Source organism: Artemia franciscana, chromosome 10 (genome assembly GCF_032884065.1).
Source record: "Artemia franciscana chromosome 10, ASM3288406v1, whole genome shotgun sequence".
Lineage (NCBI taxonomy): Eukaryota > Metazoa > Arthropoda > Branchiopoda > Anostraca > Artemiidae > Artemia > Artemia franciscana.
Genome location: NC_088872.1, coordinates 25207582 through 25235267, shown reverse-complemented (window position 1 = coordinate 25235267; position 27686 = coordinate 25207582). Strand labels below are relative to the sequence as shown.

At 31.2% G+C, this 27686-nt stretch overlaps 1 protein-coding gene across 4 annotated transcripts in view; it reads right to left on the bottom strand.

The window, feature by feature from the left end:
- The window catches only part of LOC136031969 (vacuolar protein sorting-associated protein 26-like), a 123762-nt gene that overhangs the window by 55426 nt on the left and 40650 nt on the right, over positions 1-27686 (bottom strand). Inside the window, exon 1 of one of the 4 annotated variants that reach the window (XR_010618621.1) lies at positions 1829-1866. The exons of the other annotated variants lie outside the window; for them this stretch is intronic. The gene's annotated coding sequence lies outside the window, so the exon portion shown is untranslated. Of the gene's footprint in view, positions 1-1828; positions 1867-27686 lie in introns of those variants that run through there. 4 annotated transcript variants of the gene reach the window in all.

Sequence of the window (27686 nt, the reverse complement as noted above, 5' to 3'; positions counted from 1 at the left end):
GCTAGCCAGCTTTTCTTAGTTTGTTTAAAGTCACCAGCCGGAATAATACAAGGGTTTCAATAAAAAGCACGACGGTGGTCCTAAGGCTGTGAGGGATTGACATCTTCAAAGACACAGTTACTGAATCTTTCACCCCAGCTGAACAAAATGGTTACACCTAAATTTTCATTGGTGCCCTGATGTAGAAAGTGCCCAGGTAAAAAAAAAATATTAAAAAATACATGTGGTCCAAAATACTAGACTGATCATGTTTTTATCATATACAAATATCCCAAAAAAGAACATGGAGGTTATTTTTTCTTATAAATTAAATCTACTTGGCCCAGAGTATACGTTTTAACAAGTCAGAGCAACAATCCATTCTTGCCCATTTAACAAACCAGGGTTGTGAACTGATCAAAAAATAGAATTTTCGGCCCATTCTGGAGTAAAATAACATGGAATAATGCTTCATAATTTCATCAAAACAAATGGGAGATCAAGGCGTATATCAAGATTTAAAATCTGGTTTTCAAACTTGTTCAGAAAACCAATTACCAGCTAAATTAGCTCATTATCAGTTCTTCATCAAGAACTGTATTGCAACAGGCCCAGGCAAAAGAAAAAGCACAGCTTTAGCATCTTGAGCCCAAGAAAAAAATCCATCTATTGAAGATAAGCTCTCCTGTAAGGAACAAGTTTTTCTTCAATCCTCTACTTTACTGTACTGAGATTCAATTTCCTACCATATTAGCTTATAAATCCAACATCCTCTTTAAATTTAGGATATATTCTATTTGATTTAAGTTTCAATGTATCCTAAAGAGCTCTATACTTTCATTTCCTTAGTTCTGTCTGTCTTATGTTTCTAGTTTGAGTGCAAAAAGAACCTCCTGCAACTTGTTATTGATTTTCTTTGCAACCACTATCAGTATGTTTATGCAGTTATCCCAGGAGCTACTGATCCAAATTGGGCAGCCACTGCAGCCACTATCAGTATGTTTATGCACTTATCCCAGGAGCTACTGATCCAAATTGGGCTAAAATAACACATGCAGTGCACACCAAGGAACAACACTTGCAGCCCTGCTTTTTGTAATGGTGATAAATTATGTGGATTTTGGACTTGAGAATTGTTTTAAGTCCAATGATGACTTATCCATTATGCTAAAACAGCTAGTAGAGAAGTGCCAAGTTGTTTTGCAGTTCAGTAGTGACCTCAAACAGACTTTTGTCAGCCAGTGTGGTGCATATGGGCTGCAAATCAACAAGAATGAAGCAAAATCCATGAGGTTCAACCCTATAAAACAGGATACCTCCTGTTCTACATCATAGTACCTAGTATTGTCAACCATAATTTGGCCTGATGTTACGTTTAGCTTTGACTGATCTTATAGCCCACACAGTCCTAGATTTATTATAGTTTATTTATTATTGTTATAAAAAAAATCATTTGCAAGATAGAATTCAGGCCAAATTTCAGGGCATTCTAGAGGGGGGAAGGAGTAGAGGTGGTTACTTTAAAATACCTTCCCGGGATATACTTTAGCCTGTAGACCCAATCCTGAAAGTTTCATTTTCTTAACCTAACCTCTTTCTGAGATAGCCAAAAGTCACTAAACTAGAATTTTACCATTAGTAAAATTCTAGTTAAATGACTTCTTGCTATCTTGGAAAGGGTTTAGGTTAGGAAAATGATACTTTCAGGGATGGGTCTACAGGATAAAATATGTTATTTAGCCTTGCTTAGGCTAGTCTTTATCAGTAGATTAAAGAAGCCAATTCAGGTAATAAGATAGATTTCTAAATTCTTGAGCTTTCAGTTTCTATTAGCCCTATTTTGAAATACCAAAGCAAAGATCCGCGTGAACAAAATTTAAAAATAACTCTTGAAAATAGGCAGACAGTTCAATAAGAAAAAAAATGTCTTCAGTTCGGTTCGATATAGACATATATGACAGAAGGTTTATTTTTCTCGCGAAAGGATGATTTTGGACAAAGTAAGTTTTTACAGGTATATTGTTTTAAGGGTTATTTAGTAGTTCTTTGAGACACTTGAGGAAAAGCAAACATCCACAAATGCTCTAAGAATTGAAACAGCTGAAACTTAAAAAAAAATGAATTTACGTTGGTGAGAATTGCTGAAACTCATCGATGCTACGATGCCCTACAATATCCTATCATTTTTCGGGATGGAGCCGACGGCTATTACTTTAATATTAAATTGATAAATCCAGCCACTAACAAAGAAATGAATAAGAAATGCAGTGCAATACATTATTATTCCTATTGACTAATGATTCGGCAGGATGAAGACAATTATATTTTTAAATCCCATCAATTGTTTCACCAATACATCGTTGATATGTATGCAAAAATTGAATCAGAACGTTTGCTATTTATCCGTCTGAATCACATCAAGCTCCGCTCTGAATAATACATTCATTTACGAGATGCAATTGTAAATGACGGTAGTACCGCAAACGTTGGAAGATTAACGATTTTACCTTCGTCATATGCTGGCAGTCCCCATCATATGCATGAATATGCTCAAGATGCTATTGCGTATGTTCGTCTCTATGGTGGTCAAAATTTATTTACTACATTTAAATGTAATCAATCTTGGAACGAGATACAGAAGCTTTTACTTCAAGGACAATCGGCGGTTCATGGAGATGAAATTACGGCCCGTGTCTTCCGGTAAAAGTTGAAATCACAGATAAACTACATAGTAAAACTTGAAGTGTTTGGGTCAGTGCGATGCTGGATGTACTCAGTGGAATGGCAAAAACGAGGATTGCCACACACACATATACTAATCTGGCTACATTATAAAATTACTTCTAATGAAATTGATGATGTGATTTCCGCTGAAATACCTGATGAAAATGTCATTGAGGGGTTATATGATATTGTTGTAAAAGCAGAGAGCATGGTCTCTGATTACACCTTCACGGGTAATCAACGGCTTAAATTGAGATATTCTTTTTTTTCTGAAAAGATATTACAGTAAAATTCATAAAGTTGAGTTGGAAAAAGCCCATTCATTGTTTCAGAATCTATTTTATTTGGAATTTGCATGTCTTAATGCGAAGATGATAAATATTATAGGTTGGAAGATATGACAAATATTAACTGCAGATGTTAGAACAAAATACGAGACTTGAGCGTTACTCTCTTTTGACATCACAAAATCCTTTGATCGTAATAACGTAATATCGTAAACGTAATATTTGTTTGGATTGATTCAATTCGTTTTCCTGTACCATCTTTTTTCAAAAGGAAATTAGTGTTATTGTTGTCTAATATACGTTTTACTAGTGAAAAATTGTCTAACTCATTTAACTCGATTTATCCCTTTTGAGAAAGAATTTTAAGAAAAAACACACATTCTTCGACTTTTATTAATTGAAAGAAATACTCATCTATTTTCTTTCCTATGTCTCTAGGAATGTCTCAGTACCATTATGCTACAGCCAAAAAAAAATGGACTGACTAGGATTCGAACCCGGGCCTCTTACCAGCGGGCAAACGCTCTACCACTGAACCATCGGTGCTATACATTATGAAATGATATACCATGTACTTGAATAGCCAAAATTGTTATTTATGCCCTGGAATACTTTGGAGACGTGAATATTCTCCAAAAGAATGGAAGTGAAAGCGAAAACTGATATTCCATAAAGTCACACCAAGTTGATTTGCATAGCTTACTAAAATGGGCAAGAGGTTGGCCCAAAACCAAAAAAGACAATTCTTTCTGCTAGTTCCATGATAAACATAGCACTTTCATTTTGTTGGTTTGTAAATGCAAGGCATTTTGCAAGCTAATTAAATTATTTCTTATTTCTGGAGACAGCTAAACCCTTCTTTTAAAAAGATACTTGGTTTCAAAATCTCATCTACAGAGGTTTAAGCAATGAAAAAAGGAAAATTTTACTCCAACTGAATGATTCTTCAGGTAAAAAGAGTAATAAGCCAAAGGGCTAAAATTTTTTGAGACAAATTATTTTTTATTGTTTGGTGTTAGCCTTTGTTGACTAAATTTTTTTGAATCTTGAATTCTTGGCAAAAAGATCCATCTTTCACATCTTAAAATATAAAATTATTTTAAACGAGGTAATATATCAGCTCAGAAGTTTCTTGTGGAATAAAATAATAAGAATGAGCAGAAAAATTTCAAAATTAATAAAAGAATCGGCTTTTTATGCTGATTGCAAATATATAAGATTCAGTAATTTTAGTGTTACCAATCAGAGGCACAAAATTAAATCAACTAAATCTAGCCAAAGAAGATTTGTCTATTTTCCAAAAAAGAAGGAAGAAATCCCTAAAAGTAAAGTTTCGCTAAGTTTCAACTTGGTAGCCTCGTTTGCTTCCAGCATATCGTAGATGCACCTGTTTGACAAACTGAATATGCATAGTCCTTGGCTTAAATTCAGCTTCCCATCCCAGAAAATACAGGAGATTCAAGCTTGATATTAAGAAATGGCAAAGACACTGTACCAGAGTTCAAAGAGGCATAGAGGGGGGTACAATGGTACAGAAAAATTAAAAGAGATGCCGAAGAAGTCCTTCTGAAGTTTATTTTCATCCCCTGAACCCCCTAATAAGATTGCAAATATCTCCTTCTCCCTAATTTCTCCCTCTGATGTTATAAATAAAATCCTAAGGCTTAGAAAATCAACTACTTGTCCCTTAGACATCCCAGTTGGCTTAATTAAAGCCTTTTCAGACAAAACTGCTGAGCCATTTATCAAATATTTTCAGCCAAATTGCAAAATTTAGTAAATTCCCAATTTGCTGGACCCAAGGTTTTATAACACCTATCCCGAAAAAACCGCACCAGTCTGATTTTCGCCAACATACACCCCATTACACTCATTTCAATTTTTTCTGAACTTTATGAAGTTTTCCTCTGTGACTGGCTTAAAGTTGTAATTTGTCCACTTATTGACGTTCGACAGTGGAAATTTAAGGAAAACTTCTACCACCCATTACCGTGGGCACTTAATACATACCATCGTAAGTAACTTTGAGAAACCAAATGTTTGTTAAACCTTGTCTTAGTTGATTTTCAAAAGGCTTTTGACCTGGTTGACCGCACCACCCTAATTCATTCACTACTGGTTAACTTTCAACTTAGATTCTCATTAGTAAATATTGTTATATCGTTTCTTTCAAATAGATCTCAAGTTGTAAAATACAAAAACATTTTCTCTAACCCCCTCCCTATATACTGTAGAATTCCTCAAGGAACCTCATTGGGACCACTTTTAGTTCTAGTTATGATTAACGATATTGGTAAGGAATTCCCCAAAGTTGGAAATTCGTGAATGATCTTTTGATCCTTCAAGTATGTCACAACAATGTTAAAAGTTACCCCTCGAAATCCTAACTCGTATTTTGGATGAAGCTAAGAACCTAAATATGAAAGTAAATTCCACTACATCAAATATAATGACGATAAATCTCTTGAAATCCACTCCTGTGTTTCTTGACCCTATCCCACCCGAAATGCTTGTGAAACATTTTAAACTTCTTGCTGGAGGTTTGATAATATGTCTCACAGTTGCTCAGGATTAAATCCAGTATGCTGCCGGATTCATGTTTTAGGAAATTTACAACCTGATTGAGGGAGAGGAACGATGCTAGCCAGCTTTTCTTAGTTTGTTTAAAGTCACCAGCCGGAATAATACAAGGGTTTCAATAAAAAGCACGACGGTGGTCCTAAGGCTGTGAGGGATTGACATCTTCAAAGACACAGTTACTGAATCTTTCACCCCAGCTGAACAAAATGGTTACACCTAAATTTTTATTGGTGCCCTGATGTAGAAAGTGCCCAGGTAAAAAAAAAAATATTAAAAAATACATGTGGTCCAAAATACTAGACTGATCATGTTTTTATCATATACAAATATCCCAAAAAAGAACATAGAGGTTCTTTTTTCTTATAAATTAAATCTACTTGGCCCAGAGTATACGTTTTAACAAGTCAGAGCAACAATCCATTCTTGCTCATTTAACAAACCAGGGTTGTGAACTGATCAAAAAATAGAATTTTTGGCCCATTCTGGAGTAAAATAACATGGAATAATGCTTCATAATTTCATCAAAACAATCAAAACAAATGGGAGATCAAGGCATATATCAAGATTTAAAATCTGGTTTTCAAACTTGTTCAGAAAACCAGTTACCAGCTAAATTGGCTCATTATCAGTTCTTCATCAAGAACTGTATTGCAACAGGCCCAGGCAAAAGAAAAAGCACAGCTTTAGCATCTTGAGCCCAAGAAAAAAATCCATCTATTGAAGATAAGCTCTCCTGTAAGGAACAAGTTTTTCTTCAATCCCCTACTTTACTGTACTGAGATTCAATTTCCTACCATATTAGCTTATAAATCCAACTTCATCTTTAAATTTAGGATATATTCTATTTGATTTAAGTTTCAATGTATCCTAAAGAGCTCTATACTTTCATTTCCTTAGTTCTGTCTGTCTTATGTTTCTAGTTTAATTAGTTTGAAATAAATGAGGAGGAATATGTACTGTTAGATACCTTGAAACTAGACCAATTGAATAGCTTCATTTACCTAGGTGCAGCCTAGGTTCATTGACCAGCTACAGCCATCTTGATTACTCCTAACCTAGCCTTTGGGATGAATTCATTTACTGTGAACTTCTTTCTAAAATTAGCCCCTTTCTTGACTCCTTTCAGTAATGTGGTCTGAAAGGAGGCAACACTATTCACTATTCAATAAGACTATTCTACCAAATAATCAAATGGCTAGATCAAAGAAAAAGCATTGTGGACTTATTTTTAGCTAATTATCAAAAAACATATGACCTAATCTGCCATATTACTGCTGCCAAAACTTAAAGGCAATGAGTGCAAAAAGAACCTTCTGCAACTTGTTATTGATTTTCTTTGCAGCCACCATCAGTATGTTTATGCACTTATCCCAGGAGCTATTGATCCAAATTGGGCTAAAATAACACATGCAGTACACACCAAGGAACAACACTTGCAGCCCTGCTTTTTGTAATGGTGATAAATTATGTGGATTTTGGACTTGAGAATTGTTTTAAGTCCAATGATGACTTATCCATCATGCTAAAACAGCTAGTAGAGAAGTGCCAAGTTGTTTTGCAGTTCAGTAGTGACCTCAAACAGACTTTTGTCAGCCAGTGTGGTGCATATGGGCTGCAAATCAACAAGAATGAAGCAAAATCCATGAGGTTCAACCCTATAAAACAAGATACCTCCTGTTTTACATCATAGTACCTAGTATTGTCAACCATAATTTGGTCTGATGTTATGTTTAGCTTTGACTGATCTTATAGCCCACATGTTACAGTCCTAGATTTATTATAGTTTATTTATTATTGTTATAAAAAAAATCATTTGCAAGATAGAATTCAGGCCAAATTTCAGGGCATTCTAGAGGGGGGAAGGAGTAGAGGTGGTTACTTTAAAATACCTTCCCGGGATATACTTTCAAACAGTTCGTGGTAACGAACTGTAGTAAGGAGCGACCCGGCTCAATAGTAACCAAAACTCTAAAAAATTGAACTTTGATATCAATAGCTACATCAAAAGAATCGCATTTTAATGCTGATTTTAAATATATAAGTTTCATCAAGTTTAGTCTTACCTATCAAAAGTTACGAGCCTGAGAAAATTTGCCTTATTTAGGGAAATAGGGGAAAACACCCCCTAAAAGTGGTAGGATCTTAACGAAAATGACACCATCAGATTCAGCGTATCAGAGAACCATACTGTAGAAGTTTCAAGCTCCTACCTACAAAAATGTGGAATTTTGTATTTTTTGCCAGAAGACAAATCACGGGTGCGTGTTTATTTGTTTTTTTTTTTTTTTTTTTTTTTTTTTTTTTTCCCAGGGGTCATCGTATCGACCAAGTGGTCCTAGAATGCCGCAAGAGAGCTCATTCTAACGGAAATGAAAAGTTCTAGTGCCCTTTTTAAGTGACCAAAAAAATTGGAGGGCATCTAGGCCCACTCCCACGCTCATTTTTTTCCCAAAGTCAACGGATCAAAATTTTGAGATAGCCATTTTGTTCAGCATAGTCGAAAACCATAATAACTATGTCTTTGGGGATGACTTACTCCCCCGCAGTCCCTGGGGGTGGGGCTGCAAGTTACAAACTTTGACCAGTGTTTACATATAGTAATGGTTATTGGGAAGTGTACAGACGTTTTTAGGGGGATTTTATTTTGTTTGGGGGTGGGGCTGAGGGGGGTGGGCTATGTTGGAGGATCTTTCCTTGGAGGAATCTGTCATGGGGGAAGAAAAATTCAATGACAAGGGCGCAGGATTCTCTAGCATTACTATAAGAAAACAATGAAAAATAAACATGAAAACGTTTTTTCAAATGAAAGGAAGAAGTAGCATTGAAACTTAAAACGAACAGAGATTATTACGCATATGAGGGGTTCTAAAAATACTTTAGCATAAAGAGCGAGGTATTTAGGAGGAGATAAATACCTTGCTCTTTATGCTAAAGTATTTTTAGTAATTTCAACTATTTATTCTACGGCCTTTCTGATTCAGGGGTCATTCTTAAAGAATTGGGACAAAACTTACGATTTAGTGTAAAGAGCGAGGTATTAACGAGGGTACAAACCCCCTCATATACATAATAAAAATATAAGGTTATGAAAGTTTGTTACGTAAGTTAATTCTTAAGTTACGTATATTTTTTACTAATAAAAACGTTCATTAAAAATTAAAAGTTCTAGTTGCCTTTTTAAGTAACCGAAAAATTGGAGGGCAACTAGGCCTCCTTCTCCACCCCTTATTTCTCAAAATCGTCTGATCAAAACTAAGAGAAAGCCATTTAGCCAAAAAAAGAATTAATATACAAATTTTATTTTAATAATTTATGTGCGGAGAGCCAAAACCAAACATGCATTAGTTCAAAAACGTTCAGAAATTAAATAAAAAAAAACTAATTTTTTTAGCTGAAAGTAAGGAGCGACATTAAAACTTAAAACGAACAGAAATTACTCCGTATATGAAATGAGTTGTCCCCTCCACAATCCCTCGCTCTTTACGCTAAAGTTTGACTCTTTGCCACAATTCTACTTTTTAAAACAATTAAAAGCTTTAGCGTAAAGAGCGAGGAATTGTGGAGAGGACAACTCATTTCATATACGGAGTAATTTCTGTTCGTTTTAAGTTTTAATGTCGCTCCTTACTTTCAGCTAAAAAAATTAGTTTTTTTTTATTTAATAGCCTGTAGACCCAATCCTGAAAGTTTCATTTTCTTAACCTAACCTCTTTCTGAGATAGCCAAAAGTCACTAAACTAGAATTTTACCATTGGTAAAATTCTAGTTAATTGACTTCTTGCTATCTTGGAAAGGGTTTAGGTTAGGAAAATGATACTTTCAGGGATGGGTCTACAGGATAAAATATGTTATTTAGCCTTGCTTAGGCTACAGGCTAGTCTTTATCAGTAGATTGAAGAAGCCAATTCAGGTAATAAGATAGATTTCTAAATTCTTGAGCTTTCAGTTTCTATTAGCCCTATTTTGAAATACCAAAGCAAAGATCCGCGTGAACAAAATTTAAAAATAACCCTTTAAAATAGGCAGACAGTTCAATAAGAAAAAAAATGTCTTCAGTTCGGTTCGATATAGACATATATGACAGAAGGTTTATTTTTCTCGCGAAAGGATGATTTTGGACAAAGTAAGTTTTTACAGGTATATTGTTTTTAGGGTTATTTAGTAGTTCTTTGAGACACTCGAGGAAAAGCAAACATCCACAAATGCTCTAAGAAATTGAAACAGCTGAAACTTATAAAAAATGAATTTCAGATGGTGAGAATTGCTGAAACTCATCGATGCTACGATGCCCTACAATATCCTATCATTTTTCGGGATGGAGCCGACGGCTATCACTTTAATATTAAATTGATAAATCCAGCCACTAACAAAGAAATGAATAAATAATGCAGTGCAATACATTATTATTCCTATTGACTAATGATTCGGCAGGATGAAGACAATTATATTTTTAAATGCCGTCAATTGTTTCACCAATACATCGTTGATATGTATGCAAAAATTGAATCAGAACGTTTGCTATTTATCCGTCTGAATCATATCAAGCTCCGCTCTGAATAATACATTCATTTACGAGATGCAGTTGTAAATGACGGTAGTACCGCAAACGTTGGAAGATTAACGATTTTACCTTCGTCATATGCTGGCAGTCCCCGTCATATGCATGAATATGCTCAAGATTCTATTGCGTATGTTCGTCTCTATGGTGGTCCAGATTTATTTATTACATTTACATGTAATCAATCTTGGAACGAGATACAGCAGCTTTTACTTCAAGGACAATCGGCGGTTCATAGACATGAAATTACGGCCCGTGTCTTCCGGCAAAAGTTGAAATCACAGATAAACTACATAGTAAAACTTGAAGTGTTTGGGTCAGTGCGATGCTGGATGTACTCAGTGGAATGGCAAAAACGAGGATTGCCACACACACATATACTAATCTGGCTACATAAAAAAATTACTTCAAACGAAATTGATGATGTGATTTCCGCTGAAATACCTGATGAAAATGTCATTGAGGGGTTATATGATATTGTTGTAAAAAATATGATACATGGACCTTGCGGTGCACTGAACGAAAATTCACCATGCATGGCCAAAGGAAGGTGCAAAAAGCAATATCCTCGACTTTTAGTACCCAACACAATTACTGGCAATGATGGTTACCTACAATTAGAAAAAGATCTACTGAAGATGGCGGTAAAACAGCAATAATAAAGAAGCGTAACGGTACCACCATCGAAGTAGATAACCAGTGGGTTGTTCCATATTCCCCTTTATTATCAAAAACATTTAATGCACACATAAACGTTGAATACTGTAACTCCGTAAAGGCAATAAAATACATATGTAAATACGTCATCAAAGGCAGTGATATGGCAGTTTTAGGCTTGCAGTCCGAAATCAGTGATATCGACGAAATCGTACAATATCAGGCTGGAAGAAACATAAGCAGTAATGAAGCTTTTTGGCCAATTCTTTCATTTCCAATACATGAACGTAGTCCAGCTGTTGTTCACTTAGCGGTATATTTACAGAATGGTCAACGTGTTTATTTTTCGGAATCCAACGTGCAACAAAGAGCCCTGAATCCACTGGATACAACGTTAACTGCTTTCTTTTCGATGTGCAAAAATTATTCTTTTGCAAAAAACTGCTGTATACTAAAGTTCCTTCGTATTACACGTGGAATACTAAAAATAAAGTATTTGAACGTCGAAAACAGGGTAAGTCAGTCGACGGCCAACCTACCATCTTCAAAGATACCACGATAGGAAGACTCTACACCGTTCACCCCAATCAACATGAATGCTTCTTTCTACGCCTGCTTTTGGTGAATGTACCCAGTCCGACGTCCTTTGAGTATTTGAGAACTGTAAACGGTACTATACATGACACTTACCGTAGTGCATGCCAAGCTCTGAATTTATTGGAGAATGACCAACACTGGGATAACTGTATCAATGACGCGTGCCAAACGTCAACTCCAAGTCAGATTCGTGCATTGTTTGGAATCATACTAACAACTTGCTCTCCTTCAGCTCCTACAGAGTTATGGGAAAAATATAAATCGAAAATGTCCGAAGATATACTCCATCGAAAACGGTTAACTCTTTTTCAAAAATCAAGTAAATTTTGTATACTTACAAGTTTTTACAAATTATTTTGCAAAAATTTTGTAAGAAATCAAACTTTATAAGAATCTAGGTGTGAAAATATGAAAGTTTAGTTTTTTACCTACTTGAGATGGCAGGTCGTGTTCCTTGCGACGCGTTGAATTGAACCTGCGAAACTTGACTGAAAAGCTGAGGACGTATCCAGTACGCCGTCGCAGGATATTTAGTATTTTTGTTGTTATGTAACAAGGATAATATAAGATTGTATATATATATCTATATATATAAAAATAAGTTGTCTGTGGATCTGTGGATCAGGTGAAGTCGGGTTTGTCCGCATATGACGTCTGAATTATTTCACACTAATACAAAATAAGAAAAAAAACTAAAAAAGGTAAAAACTACAAAAAAAACTAAAAAGAAAAAAAAAACTAAAAAAGCTAAAAAACTAAAAAAAAACTAAAAAAAGGTAAAAAACTAAAAACTAAAAAAAAATGAAAAAACTAAAAAAGGCGAAAACTACAAAAAAAACTAAAAACTAATAAAAAAACTAAAAAATCTAAAAAACTAAAAAAACTAAAAAAACTAAAAAAAGGTAAAAAACTAAAAAAAACTAAAAACTAAAAAAGAAAAAAACTAAAAAAAGGAAAAGACTGAAAAATAAAAGAGAAAAAGAAAACTTAAAAAATATGAATAAAAATACAAAAAATTAAAAAAGATAAAAACTACAAAAAAACTAAAAAGAAAAAACGAAAAAAAACTAAAAAAGCTAAAAAAAAGGTAAAAACCAATAAAAAAACAAAAAAGAAAAAAAGGAAAAAAAACTAAAAATTTTTTTCATCATATAATATGACGTCTGAATTATTTCATCATATACCAATTCAAAAACGAATGTATTCAAGCCGACGTAGCTGAGTTGATAAGGCGTTATGTTCCAGGTTCTAGGTTCAAGAGGTTCCAGGTTCGAACTTTGGCTTTAGCATTAATATAAAAGAAGCAAAAATCTAAAGAAGGTAAAAACTACAAAAAAAAAGAAAAGAAAACAAAATAAAAAAATCTAAAAAAGCTTAAAAACTAAAAAAAAACTAAAAAAAGATAAAAAACTAAAAAAAAAAACTAAAAAAAGGAAAAAACCATAAAATAAACTAAAAACTAATAAAAAAAAAATAAAAAAAGCTAAAAAACTAAAAAACTAAAAAAACTAAAAAAAAGGTAAAAACTACAAAAAAACTAAAAGAAAAAAAAAAGAAAAACTAATAAAAAAACTAAAAAATCTAAAAATATAAATAAACTAAAAAAGAAAAAAAATAAAAAAGGAAAAAAATAAAGGAGAAAAACAAAACTAAAAAACGAATGTATATACAGACCGGGACACCGGGATACAAATGACGACCGGGACACAGGGAATATAAATGACGACCAAGACACAGGGACACAACTACAACGGGGACGTCGGGGGGCACAGGGGGATATAAATGACGACCGAGACACCGGGACACATGGAATATAAATGACGCCCGGGACACTCAAAGAGAAATCACAGACTGGGACACCGGGACACAAATGACGACTATTTATATGCACAGACAATGGGACAGCAAAGAAGATTAGCAATCACCATCAACAAAGCTCAAGGGCAATCATTAGAATCATGAGGTATAGATCTGAATACGGATTGTTTTCCCATGGACCATTATATGTTGCATTTTCAAGAGTCGGTAAACAATCTATTTATATGCACAGACAATGGGACAGCAAAGAATGTTGTATATTCGCAAGTTTTACGTAGTTAAAAACATATATATATATATATATATACTAGCTGTTGGGGTGGCGCTTCGCGCCACCCCAACACCTAGTTGGTGGGGGCGCTTCGCGCCCCCCCCAAGCCCCCCCGCGCGCGTAAGTCGTTACGCGCCATAATAGTTACGCGCCATTGTAGTTGTGTCCCTATGTCCCACCTGTGAATATAGATATATATATATATATATGGTTTTAACTACGTAAAACTTGCGAATATACAACATTCTTTGCTGTCCCATTGTCTTTGCATATAAATAGATTGTCAGGTTATCCCCCTGTTTCCCCCGGTGTCCCCGTTGTAGTTGTGTCCCTGTGTCCCGGTCGTCATTTATATTCCCTGTGTCCCGGGTCCCGGTCATCATTTGTATCCCGGTGTCCCGGTCTGTATATACATTCGTTTTTTAGTTTTGTTTTTCTCCTTTATTTTTTTCCTTTTTTTTTCTTTTTTAGCTTATTTAGATTTTTAGATTTTTTAGTTTTTTTTATTAGTTTTTAGTTTTTATTTCTTTTTAGTTTTTTTGTCCCGGTCGTCATTTATATCCCCCTGTTTCCCCCGGTGTCCCCGTTGTAGTTGTGTCCCTGTGTCCCGGTCGTTATTTATATTCCCTGTGTCCCGGTCGTCATTTGTATCCCGGTGTACCGGTCTGTATATACATTCGTTTTTTAGTTTTGTTTTTCTCCTTTATTTTTTTCCTTTTTTTTTCTTTTTTAGTTTATTTAGATTTTTAGATTTTTTAGTTTTTTTATTAGTTTTTAGTTTTTTTTTTGTTTAGTTTTTTTGTAGTTTTTACCTTCTTTTTAGTTTTGTTAATTTTTTTTTTTACTTGTGTCCTGGTCGTCATTTATACTCCCTGTGTCCCGGTGCTTTGTTGATTGCTAATCGAACATTCCTTTTGTCCTGGTCGCTTTCTCTTTGAGTGTCGTCATTTATTTTTTTCTTTTTTAGTTCTTTTAGTTTTTACCTTTTTTAGTTTTTTTTTAGTTTTTAGTTTTTTTAGTTTTTTACCTTTTTTTAGTTTTTTTAGTTTTTTAGCTTTTTTATTTTTTTTATTAGTTTTTAGTTTTTTTGTAGTTTTTGCCTTTTTTTTTAGTTTTTTGTCCTGGTCGCTTTCTCTTTGAGTGTCGTCATTTATTAGTTTTTTCCTTTTTTTTTTAGTTTTTTATTGGTTTTTACCTTTATTTTAGCTTATTTTTCAGTTTTTTCCTTTTTTTTAGTTTTTTTTTATTTTTTATTTTTTTTAGTTTTTTACCTTTTTTTAGTTTTTTTAGTTTTTTTAGTTTTTTAGCTTTTTTACTTTTTTTATTAGTTTTTAGTTTTTTTTTGTAGTTTTTGCCTTTTTTTAGTTTTTTCAGTTTTTTTTTTTGTTTTTTATTGGTTTTTACCTTTATAGTTTTTTTAGTTTTTTAGCTTTTTTATTTTTTTTATTAGTTTTTAGTTTTTTTTGTAGTTTTTGCCTTTTTTTAGTTTTTTCAGTTTTGACGTCACCTAATCCAGTTTTTTCAGGTGACGTCACCTGACACATCCATCCACACATCCATCCATCCATCCATCCACAGACAACTTATTTTTATATATATAGAAGATATATATATCTATATTCACAGGTGGGACATAGGGACACAACTACAATGGCGCGTAACTAATATGGCGCGTAACGACTTACGCGCGCGGGGGGGCTTGGGGGGGCGCGAAGCGCCCCCACCAACTAGGTGTTGGGGTGGCGCGAAAAAGAAAACTAAAAAAAAATAAAATAAAAAAAGGTAAAAAACTAAAAAAAAACTAAAAAAACTTAAACAAAGAAAAAAACTAATAAATAAAAAAGAGAAAAACTAAAAAAATAAATATAAAAAAATTAAAAAAGAAAAAACTAAAAAAGAAAAAACAACTAAAAAAAGAAAAACAACTAAAAAAAGTCTACACAGATGCTTCAAACTCTGTGAAAAGAGAGAAAGGTAAGCGGGGTCAACCAGTATCGTCGGGATTTGCGGTGGCAGTTCCGCATTTAGCCCTTATAACTGGTAAAAAAAATTCCGGCAACAAACTCGTCTGATTACTGCGAGGTTATTCCTTTCCTTGCGACGCATCGAATCGAACCTGCAAACCTTGACTTTGATGTTGACGACTTATCCAGTACGCCGTCGCAAGGTATTTAGTATTTTTGTTGTTGCGTAACAAGGATAATATAAGATTGTATATATATAATATTCTATATATCTGAAAAATAAAAAAGAAAAAGAAAACTAAAAGAAAAAATAAAAAAAGGTAAAAAACTAAAAAAAAAAACTAAAAAAACTTAAACAAAGAAAAAAACTAAGAAATAAAAAAAGAGAAAACCTAAAAAAATAAATATAAAAAAAACTAAAAAAGAAAAAACTAAAAAATAGAAAAACTAAAAAAGAAAAAACGACTAAAAAAAGAACAACTAAAAAAAGAAAAAACATAAAAAGGAAAAAACTAAAAAAAAGAAAAACCTTAAAAGTAAAAAAAAACTAAAAAAAAATTAAAAAGATAAAAAACTAAAAAGAAAAAAAGCTAAAAAAAACTAAAAAAGCTACAAAACGAAAAAAAAAGAAAATGAAAAAAGGTAAAAAACTAAAAAGAAAAAAAAAACAAAAATAAAGAAACTAAAAAAGCTAAAAGACTAAAAAGAGACATAACTAAAAAATAGTAAAAACTAAAAAAAGAAAAACTAAAAAAAGAAAAAAAGAAAAAAAAAGAAAAAACTAAAAATGAGAAAAAAACTAAAAAAAGTAAAGAACGTAAAAACAAAAAACAAAAAAAAAGAAAAATATGAATACATATATATTCAGTATGACGTCATTGCAATATAAGGAAGCTTTCATTTTAACACATGACGTCATACTCTATATAAATACATGCAGCAAAACCCAAATAACTCATTTAGTGATTGTATATGTAGCAAAAAAATATTAATCGTGAGCTCTTTGAACCCTGATCTCCAAGATATAAGAATTTCCTTGCGACGCGTCGAATCGAACCTGCGAACCTTGACTTAGAGGTTGAGGACTTATCCAGTACGCCGTCGCAAGGTATTTAGTATTTTTGTTGTAGTGTAAAAAGGATAATATAAGATTGTATATATATAATATTCTATATATGGTGAAAAATAAAGAAGAAAAAGAAAACTAAAAAAAATAAATAAGAAAAGGTAAAAAACTAAAAAAAAACTAAAAAAATTAAAAAAAAAGAAAAAAAACTAAGAAATAAAAAAACGAGAAAAACTAAGAAAATAAATATAAAAAAACTAAAAAAGAAAAACTAAAAATTAGAAAAACTAAAAAAGAAAAAACAACTAAAAAAGAAAAAACCTAAAAAGAAAAAAACAAAAAAAGAAAAAAACTAAAAAAAAGAAAAAACATAAAAGAAGAACCTAAAAAAAAATAAAAAAAATAAAAAAGGTAAAAAACTATAAAGAATAAAGCTAAAAAACTAAAAAAGCTACAAAACTAAAAAAGAAAAAAAGAAAAAGAAAATGAAAAAAGGTAAAAAACTAAAAAGAAAAAAAACAAAAATAAAGAAACCAAAAAAGCTAAGACTAAAAAAAGATAACTAAAAAAAAAGAAGAAACTAAAAAAAGAAAAACTAGAAAAAGAAAAAAAAAGAAAAAAGAAAAAAAAAGAAAAACTAAAAAAGAGAAAAAAACTAAAAAAAAGTAAAGAACCTAAAAAGAAAAAAGAAAAAAAAGAAAAATATGAATACATATATATTCAGTATGACGTCATTGCAATATAAGGAAGCTTTCATTTTAATACATGACGTCATACTAAATATAAATACATGCAGCAAAACCCAAATAACCCAAATAAAAAAACTTAAAAAAAGAAAAAAACTAAGAAATAAAAAAAAGAGAAAAACTAAAAAAAAATAAATATAAAAAAACTAAAAAAGGTAAACTAAAAAATAGAAAAACTAAAAAAGAAAAAACAACTAAAAAAGAAAAAACCTAAAAAGAAAAAAACAAAAAAAAAGAAAAAAACTAAAAAAAGAAAAACCTTAAAAGAAAAAAACTAAAAAAATAAAAAATAAAAAAGGTAAAAAACTAAAAAGAAAAAAGCTACAAAACTAAAAAAGAAAAAAAGAAAAAGAAAATGAAAAAAGGTAAAAAACTAAAAAGAAAAAAACAAAAATAAAGAAACTAAAAAAGCTAAAAAACCAAAAAAAAAAAACTAAAAAAAGAAAAAACTAAAAAAAGAAAAACTGAAAAAAAGAAAAACTGAAAAAAAGAAAAACTAAAAAAAAAAACTAAAAAAGAAAAAAACTAAAAAAAAGAAAAACTAAAAAAGAGAGAAAAAAAAGTAAAGAACCTAAAAAGAAAAAACTAAAAAGAAAAGAAAAATATGAACACATATATATTCAGTATGACGTCATTGCAATATTAGGAAGCTTTCATTTTAATACATGACGTCATACTCAATATAAATATATGCAGCAAAACCCAAATAATTCATTTAGTGATTGTATGTGTAGCAAAAAATATGAATATTAATCGTGAGCTCTTTGAAGCCTTATCTCCAAGATTAAGAATTTCAGACGATGATTGACTGGAAAATGTTAGGCAGGTCGTAGAAAGGGGTGCTGACATAAATCCAGAAAAAATTTTCCCGGTGCATATTGCTGTTCAAAATGGCTGGCTGAAAATTTTAAAATATTTCGTCGAAAACCCTTCTGTTGAGTTGGAACTACGAAATGAAGATGGTAAAACAGTCATCGACCTCGTGAAAAGGAAACTTAAAGACAAAAAACAAGAAGATAGACATGAATATGCAGAAATTTTTCGTAGAGCAGAACCTTGTGGTTTTAGAAAAATGGAAGATGCCCATATCAGAATGAAAATGGCAAAAAAATATGAAAGTTTAGTTTTTTGCTTACTTGAGATGGCAGGACGAACAAAATTGGCAAAATCTAATTTCAAAATTGGTCGCGAAGTGAAAACAAGAGAAACAATAAATCAAAAATTTGACGACGTGGTATTCTGCTACGAAAAATGTAACAAAAAAAAAATGTTCCTGTCCAGGTAAAACACTGCAAGAGTACTAGAACCATCAAAAGTTGCAATTTCATGAGAAAAAATGATGATTTTGGACTAGAAAAATATTTTATATCGTACTTGGACCTTGCAACGCCTCGAATCGAACCTGCGAACCTTGACTTAGAGGTTGAGGACTTATCCAGTACGCCGTCGCAAGGTATTTAGTATTTTTGTTGTTGCGTAACAAGGATAATATAAGATTGTATATATATAATATTCTATATATCTGAAAAATAAAAAAGAAAAAGAAAACTAAAAGAAAAAATAAAAAAAGGTAAAAAACTAAAAAAACTTAAACAAAGAAAAAAACTAAGAAATAAAAAAAGAGAAAACCTAAAAAAATAAATATAAAAAAACTAAAAAAGAAAAAACTAAAAAATAGAAAAACTAAAAAAGAAAAAACAACTAAAAAAAGAACAACTAAAAAAAGAAAAAACATAAAAAGGAAAAAACTAAAAAAAAGAAAAACCTTAAAAGTAAAAAAAACTAAAAAAACTAAAAAAAAATTAAAAAGATAAAAAACTAAAAAGAAAAAAAGCTAAAAAAAACTAAAAAAGCTACAAAACGAAAAAAAAAGAAAATGAAAAAAGGTAAAAAACTAAAAAGAAAAAAAAACGACGTCATACTCAATATAAATATATGCAGCAAAACCCAAATAATTCATTTAGTGATTGTATGTGTAGCAAAAAATATGAATATTAATCGTGAGCTCTTTGAAGCCTTATCTCCAAGATTAAGAATTTCAGACGATGATTGACTGGAAAATGTTAGGCAGGTCGTAGAAAGGGGTGCTGACATAAATCCAGAAAAAATTTTCCCGGTGCATATTGCTGTTCAAAATGGCTGGCTGAAAATTTTAAAATATTTCGTCGAAAACCCTTCTGTTGAGTTGGAACTACGAAATGAAGATGGTAAAACAGTCATCGACCTCGTGAAAAGGAAACTTAAAGACAAAAAACAAGAAGATAGACATGAATATGCAGAAATTTTTCGTAGAGCAGAACCTTGTGGTTTTAGAAAAATGGAAGATGCCCATATCAGAATGAAAATGGCAAAAAAATATGAAAGTTTAGTTTTTTGCTTACTTGAGATGGCAGGACGAACAAAATTGGCAAAATCTAATTTCAAAATTGGTCGCGAAGTGAAAACAAGAGAAACAATAAATCAAAAATTTGACGACGTGGTATTCTGCTACGAAAAATGTAACAAAAAAAATGTTCCTGTCCAGGTAAAACACTGCAAGAGTACTAGAACCATCAAAAGTTGCAATTTCATGAGAAAAAATGATGATTTTGGATTAGAAAAATATATTATATCGTACTTGGACCTCCAAAATGACATATTAAGAATTTCAGGAGAAAAGAATGCTGCAGAGAAAAGTCATGAAAATTTTCTGGACAGGGAAATTGAGTTTCTTGTAATTTTCACCTCTGCCGAAATCGATTCGGAAGATCTCACTAAAAACAATTGCAAATTCAAATTTGATGAACCCCCGGGTTACAAATTTGTTTATGAAATTGAAAGAAAATGAACCGCAAATTTTTTTTCAATTAGAAAAGGTTAATCCCAATTTACAAGAAAAACTTTTAGAAGCATTTTCGAGGCTTCAACTCACACCAGAAGAAAAAAAAGATCAAATAATTTCTTTTTTACAAAAATTCGTAATGATAACGAAACATCCAAATGCTGATTTAATGATTAATGGACCTTGCAACGCCTCGAATCGAACCTGCGAACCTTGACTTAGAGGTTGAGGACTTATCCAGTACGCCGTCGCAAGGTATTTAGTATTTTTGTTGTTGTGTAAAAAGGATAATATAAGATTGTATATATATAATATTCTATATATCTGAAAAATAAAGAAGAAAAAAAAAACTAAAAAAAAATAAAATAAAAAAGGTAAAAAACTAAAAAAAAAAACAAAAATAACTTAAACAAAGAAAAAAACTAATAAATAAAAAAGAGAAAAACTAAAAAAATAAATATAAAAAAATTAAAAAAGAAAAAACTAAAAAATAGAAAAACTAAAAAAGAAAAAACAACTAAAAAAAGAAAAACAACTAAAAAAAGTCTACACAGATGCTTCAAACTCTGTGAAAAGAGAGAAAGGTAAGCGGGGTCAACCAGTATCGTCGGGATTTGCGGTGGCAGTTCCGCATTTAGCCCTTATAACTGGTAAAAAAAATTCCGGCAACAAACTCGTCTGATTACTGCGAGCTAATTCGTTTCCTTGCGACGCATCGAATCGAACCTGTAAACCTTGACTTTGAAGTTGACGACTTATCCAGTACGCCGTCGCAAGGTATTTAGTATTTTTGTTGTTGCGTAACAAGGATAATATAAGATTGTATATATATATAATATTCTATATATCTGAAAAATAAAAAAGAAAAAGAAAACTAAAAGAAAAAATAAAAAAAGGTAAAAAACTAAAAAAACTTAAACAAAGAAAAAAACTAAGAAATAAAAAAAGAGAAAATCTAAAAAAATAAATATAAAAAAACTAAAAAAGAAAAAACTAAAAAATAGAAAAACTAAAAAAGAAAAAACAACTAAAAAAAGAACAACTAAAAAAAGAAAAAACATAAAAAGGAAAAAACTAAAAAAAAGAAAAACCTTAAAAGTAAAAAAAACTAAAAAAACTAAAAAAAAATTAAAAAGATAAAAAACTAAAAAGAAAAAAAGCTAAAAAAAACTAAAAAAGCTACAAAACGAAAAAAAAAGAAAATGAAAAAAGGTAAAAAACTAAAAAGAAAAAAAAACAAAAATAAAGAAACTAAAAAAGCTAAAAGACTAAAAAGAGACATAACTAAAAAATAGTAAAAACTAAAAAAAGAAAAACTAAAAAAAGAAAAAAAAAGAAAAAAGAAAAAAAAAGAAAAAACTAAAAATGAGAAAAAAACTAAAAAAAGTAAAGAACCTAAAAACAAAAAACAAAAAAAAAGAAAAATATGAATACATATATATTCAGTATGACGTCATTGCAATATAAGGAAGCTTTCATTTTAACACATGACGTCATACTCTATATAAATACATGCAGCAAAACCCAAATAACTCATTTAGTGATTGTATATGTAGCAAAAAATATATTAATCGTGAGCTCTTTGAACCCTTATCTCCCAAACTTAAGAATTTCCTTGCGACGCGTCGAATCGAACCTGCGAACCTTGACTTAGAGGTTGAGGACTTATCCAGTACGCCGTCGCAAGGTATTTAGTATTTTTGTTGTTGTGTAAAAAGGATAATATAAGATTGTATATATATAATATTCTATATATGGTGAAAAATAAAGAAGAAAAAGAAAACTAAAAAAAAAATAAATAAGAAAAGGTAAAAAACTAAAAAAAAACTAAAAAATTAAAAAAAAAGAAAAAAAACTAAGAAATAAAAAAACGAGAAAAACTAAGAAAATAAATATAAAAAAACTAAAAAAGAAAAACTAAAAAATAGAAAAACTAAAAAAGAAAAAACAACTAAAAAAGAAAAAACCTAAAAAGAAAAAAAAAAAAAAAAAAAAAACTAAAAAAAAGAAAAACCATAAAAGAAGAACCTAAAAAAAAAAATAAATAAAAAAGGTAAAAAACTATAAAGAATAAAGCTAAAAAACTAAAAAAGCTACAAAACTAAAAAAGAAAAAAAGAAAAAGAAAATGAAAAAAGGTAAAAAACTAAAAAGAAAAAAAACAAAAATAAAGAAACCAAAAAAGCTAAGACTAAAAAAAGATAACTAAAAAAAAGAAGAAACTAAAAAAAGAAAAACTAAAAAAAGAAAAAAAAAGAAAAAAGAAAAAAAAAAAGAAAAACTAAAAAAGAGAAAAAAACTAAAAAAAAGTAAAGAACCTAAAAAGAAAAAAGAAAAAAAAGAAAAATATGAATACATATATATTCAGTATGACGTCATTGCCATATAAGGAAGCTTTCATTTTAATACATGACGTCATACTAAATATAAATACATGCAGCAAAACCCAAATAACCCAAATAAAAAAACTTAAAAAAAAAAAAAAACTAAGAAATAAAAAAAAGAGAAAAACTAAAAAAAAAAAATATAAAAAAACTAAAAAAGATAAACTAAAAAATAGAAAAACTAAAAAAGAAAAAACAACTAAAAAAGAAAAAACCTAAAAAGAAAAAAACAAAAAAATAGAAAAAAACTAAAAAAAGAAAAACCTTAAAAGAAAAAAACTAAAAAAATAAAAAATAAAAAAGGTAAAAAACTAAAAAGAAAAAAGCTACAAAACTAAAAAAGAAAAAAAGAAAAAGAAAATGAAAAAAGGTAAAAAACTAAAAAGAAAAAAAACAAAAATAAAGAAACTAAAAAAGCTAAAAAACCAAAAAAAAAACTAAAAAAAGAAAAAACTAAAAAAAGAAAAACTGAAAAAAAGAAAAACTGAAAAAAAGAAAAACTAAAAAAAAATAAACTAAAAAAGAAAAAAACTAAAAAAAAAGAAAAACTAAAAAAGAGAAAAAAAAGTAAAGAACCTAAAAAGAAAAAACTAAAAAGAAAAGAAAAATATGAGCACATATATATTCAGTATGACGTCATTGCAATATTAGGAAGCTTTCATTTTAATACATGACGTCATACTCAATATAAATATATGCAGCAAAACCCAAATAATTCATTTAGTGATTGTATGTGTAGCAAAAAATATGAATATTAATCGTGAGCTCTTTGAAGCCTTATCTCCAAGATTAAGAATTTCAGACGATGATTGACTGGAAAATGTTAGGCAGGTCGTAGAAAAGGGTGCTGACATAAATCCAGAAAAAATTTTCCCGGTGCATATTGCTGTTCAAAATGGCTGGCTGAAAATTTTAAAATATTTCGTCGAAAACCCTTCTGTTGAGTTGGAACTACGAAATGAAGATGGTAAAACAGTCATCGACCTCGTGAAAAGGAAACTTAAAGACAAAAAACAAGAAGATAGACATGAATATGCAGAAATTTTTCGTAGAGCAGAACCTTGTGGTTTTAGAAAAATGGAAGATGCCCATATCAGAATGAAAATGGCAAAAAAATATGAAAGTTTAGTTTTTTGCTTACTTGAGATGGCAGGACGAACAAAATTGGCAAAATCTAATTTCAAAATTGGTCGCGAAGTGAAAACAAGAAAAACAATAAATCAAAAATTTGACGACATGGTATTCTGCTACGAAAAATGTAACAAAAAAAAATGTTCCTTTCCAGGTAAAACACTGCAAGAGTACTAGAACCATCAAAAGTTGCAATTTCATGAGAAAAAATGATGATTTTGGATTAGAAAAATATTTTATATCGTACTTGGACCTCCAAAATGACATATTAAGAATTTCAGGAGAAAAGAATGCTGCAGAGAAAAGTCATGAAAATTTTCTGGACAGGGAAATTGAGTTTCTTGTAATTTTCACCTCTGCCGAAATCGATTCGGAAGATCTCACTAAAAACAATTGCAAATTCAAATTTGATGAACCCCCGGGTATTACAAATTTGTTTATGAAATTGAAAGAAAATGAACCGCAAATTTTTTTTCAATTAGAAAAGGTTAATCCCAATTTACAAGAAAAACTTTTAGAAGCATTTTCGAGGCTTCAACTCACACCAGAAGAAAAAAAAGATCAAATAATTTCTTTTTTACAAAAATTCGTAATGATAACGAAACATCCAAATGCTGATTTATTACAACAGCAACTTAGTAATCTATTTAAAAAAAGATGTATTAAGTGGTTATAAATCAACATTCAATGGAATTCTTACAGATTCCTTTGAAAAATTTCAAAAAGATTTGAAAAACTTTTTTGTATTAAAGCCAGTCTTCCTTCTGGGTGGGTTGATGAGGAAAAGGCTATTCAGGTTTTTCAATCCCATTAAAAAAGCAGCCTGCAGAATCTGCCGTCGTAGAGTAAAAATCTTAGAAAATTACGCAAATGTCTGGTTTTTGTTTATTTTGACATACATTAATGATTTTAATTCAAATGAATGTATTATCGGCAGAGGTAAAATACTGTTGCAAAAACATGCGAAACAGATTTGGATACAATTCTTTATTACCAGAGGTGACGGAAACCATTGGAAGAAGACTTTCACGTATAATATGCTTCTATTTTTGGTCGTTGAAGCTATAAAATGTTTCGTCGTTGAAGCTATATATTCCACCAGCTCTCAAGTAGTGATCTTAATAGACTATTATTTTGTTGTGTCAGAATTAAATTTGTTGTGATCACTATTTTCATTATGTTTTGTATCAAGAATAGAATACAGACCTCGCCTCGCTATCTGCGGGGCTCATGAACTAATACGCTTCGCTCTATATGTAATATGGACTGTAAGCAAGCCTACTTTACGCGATTTTAGTTCGACCCACGAAGGAGGAGGGTCAAACAGAAATGGATGCGCTCCTAGAATTAGCATTTCTAATTACTATAGTATATAGAACTATATATACTATATATATATATATATATATATATATATATATATATATATATATATATATATATATATATATATATATATATATATATATATATATATATATATATATATATATATATATATATATATATATATATATATATATATATATATATATATATATATATATATATATATATATATATATATATATATATATATATATATATATATATATCTTGTTCTTTTTCAAAATCTTTAGTTTCAAAGATGAATTTTTTTCCAAAAAAGGTATTTACCACCCCTCCCCTCTCCCAGTTGATGCCCAAGTCGAGTCTTCTCTCTCCTTAGAGGATTGTTGAAGACACCTTCTAAAATTGTGGAAATGTTTGATTGTTAGGTCAAAGAGTTTCAAGGAGAAGGCTTGCAAGTAGATACAACAATTGTTGGAGTTCATAAAAGGGACTTTGTGCTGCGGTCTGATTAATCGTCACAAGAAAGAGCTATCCTAACGTAAGGTTTATAACTTTTCGAAGCAATTAATTATAACAAGAGATAAGAGCTCATATGGCACTTCTGAAGAGGCCAGACGAGCCAAGCGCCAAGAGCTCATATGGTATGAACTCTAGCAAAATTCTAAGAATCAATAGATTGATTTAAAAGGAAAATCTGACGCTTAATGCAGGTCGGGATTTAAAATAGGAGCTCTGAGTCACAAGTTCTTCTAAATATTAAAATTCATTATAATCCGATCACACACTCGAAATTTATAAACACCTCTTTTTTCTACTTTTTCCTCTCCCTTCAGCCCCCCCCCCCGATGGTCTAATTGGAGAAAACGACCTTATCAAGTCAATTTGTGCAGCTCCCGGACACGCTTACCAATTTCCATCGCCCTAGCACGTCCAGAAGCACAAAACATGCCAATGCACTGAACCCCCACCCCCTAACTCTCTCAAAGAGAGTGAATCCAGTACGGTTACGTCAATCACATATCTATGACATTTGCTTATTCTATCCACAAAGTTTCTTCTCGATCTCTCTACTATAAGCGTTTTCCAAGATTTCCGGTAGGGATTTAAAATGAGGGATCTGAGTCACGAGGTACTTCTAAATATGAAATTTCATTAAGATACGATCACTCCTTCTTAAGTTAAAAATGCCACATTTTTTCTTATTTTCAGAATTAACCCCCCCCCTCAACTCCCCTAAATGGAGCGGCTTGTTCCGGTTATGTCAATCAAGTATCTAGGACTAATGCTTATTTTTCCCACCAAGTTTCATCCCAATCCCTCCACTCTAAGTGTTTTCCAAGATTTTAGGTTTCTCCCTCCCCCCAACTCTCAAATATGTCACCAGATCCAGAGCGGATCCGTTCCGGTTATGTCAGTCACGTATTTTGGACTTGTTTTTTTTTCACCAAGTTTCATCCTGATCTCTCCGCTTTGGGTGTTTTCCAAGATTTCCGGTCCCCCCAAATCCCCCCCTTAATGACTCTGCATCCAGTCGGGATTTAAAGTAAGAGATCTGAGTTATGATGTCTTTCTAAATGTGAAACTTCATTAAGATCCGATCACTCCTTCGTAAGTTAAAATACCTCATTTTTTCTAATTTTTCAGAATTAACCCCCCCCCCCAAAAGAAAAAACAGAACAGATCCGTTCCGGTTATGTCAATTACGTATCTAGGACTTTTGCTTATTTTTCCCACCAAGTTTCATCCCGATCCCTCCACTCTAAGCGTTTTCAAAGATTTTAGGTTCCCCCCTATAACTCCCCCCAATGTCACCGGATCTGGTCGGAATTTAAATTAAGAACTCTGAGACACGATATCCTTCCAAATATCAAATTTCATTAAGATCCCATCACCTGTTCGTAAGTTAAAAATACTTCATTTTTTCTATTTTTCCTAATTAACCGCCCCCCCCCCCCCAAAAAAAATGGTCAAATCGGGAAAACGACTATTTCTAATTTAATCTGGTCTGGCCCCTGATATGCCTGCCAAATGTCATCGTCCTAGCTTACCTGGAAGTGCCTAAAGTAGCAAAACCGGGACCGACAGACCGACAGAATTTGCGATCGCTATATGTCACTTGGTTAATACCAAATCCCATAAAAAGAGTTTTTATAAACGTATTTATGCCTGCTCGACCTTCTGAAACTCCAAAAGTTTAAACGAAAATCTTTACAAAATTGAGTTAAGGCTGAATCTGGATTGAAGATTTTGATGCATATTCATTAGATGGTGAACCCTTAATTTCTGCAACAAGTACCGTTAACAATGTGTGAAACGACAACAAACCGATTTCTTCGATAGTTTTTTCGTTACTATTGAAAATAATTTGGGTATATATTTGCACATTCGGTGGAGGGGTTAAAGTATAGCGGATCTGCGTTTAAAATGGGTTAGGTAAAATTATTCTGCATATTATGAAGTAAGAGTTGTTTTCTGTCTTCAAACTGTCCAAATACTTTACCCCCACCCACCCTCCTCATTTGCAAATATATAGCCCAAATTATATATATTTTCCATCTATTCTGTCACTTGTCTTTGTCTTGTCTCAAGCAAAGCTAAAACAAATGAACCAAGAAACCAGTTTGTTTGCTTGATTTTTACATACCGTAAACTTGAGTGAGTGGCCTATAATGCACGAGTCCCAAAATTCCTTCCCCCTACAAAAAAAAAAATCAAACAGAATTCTCAAATTTGGAAAGCCTTATTTTCCACTAGGGGTATTTTCTGGGGGGG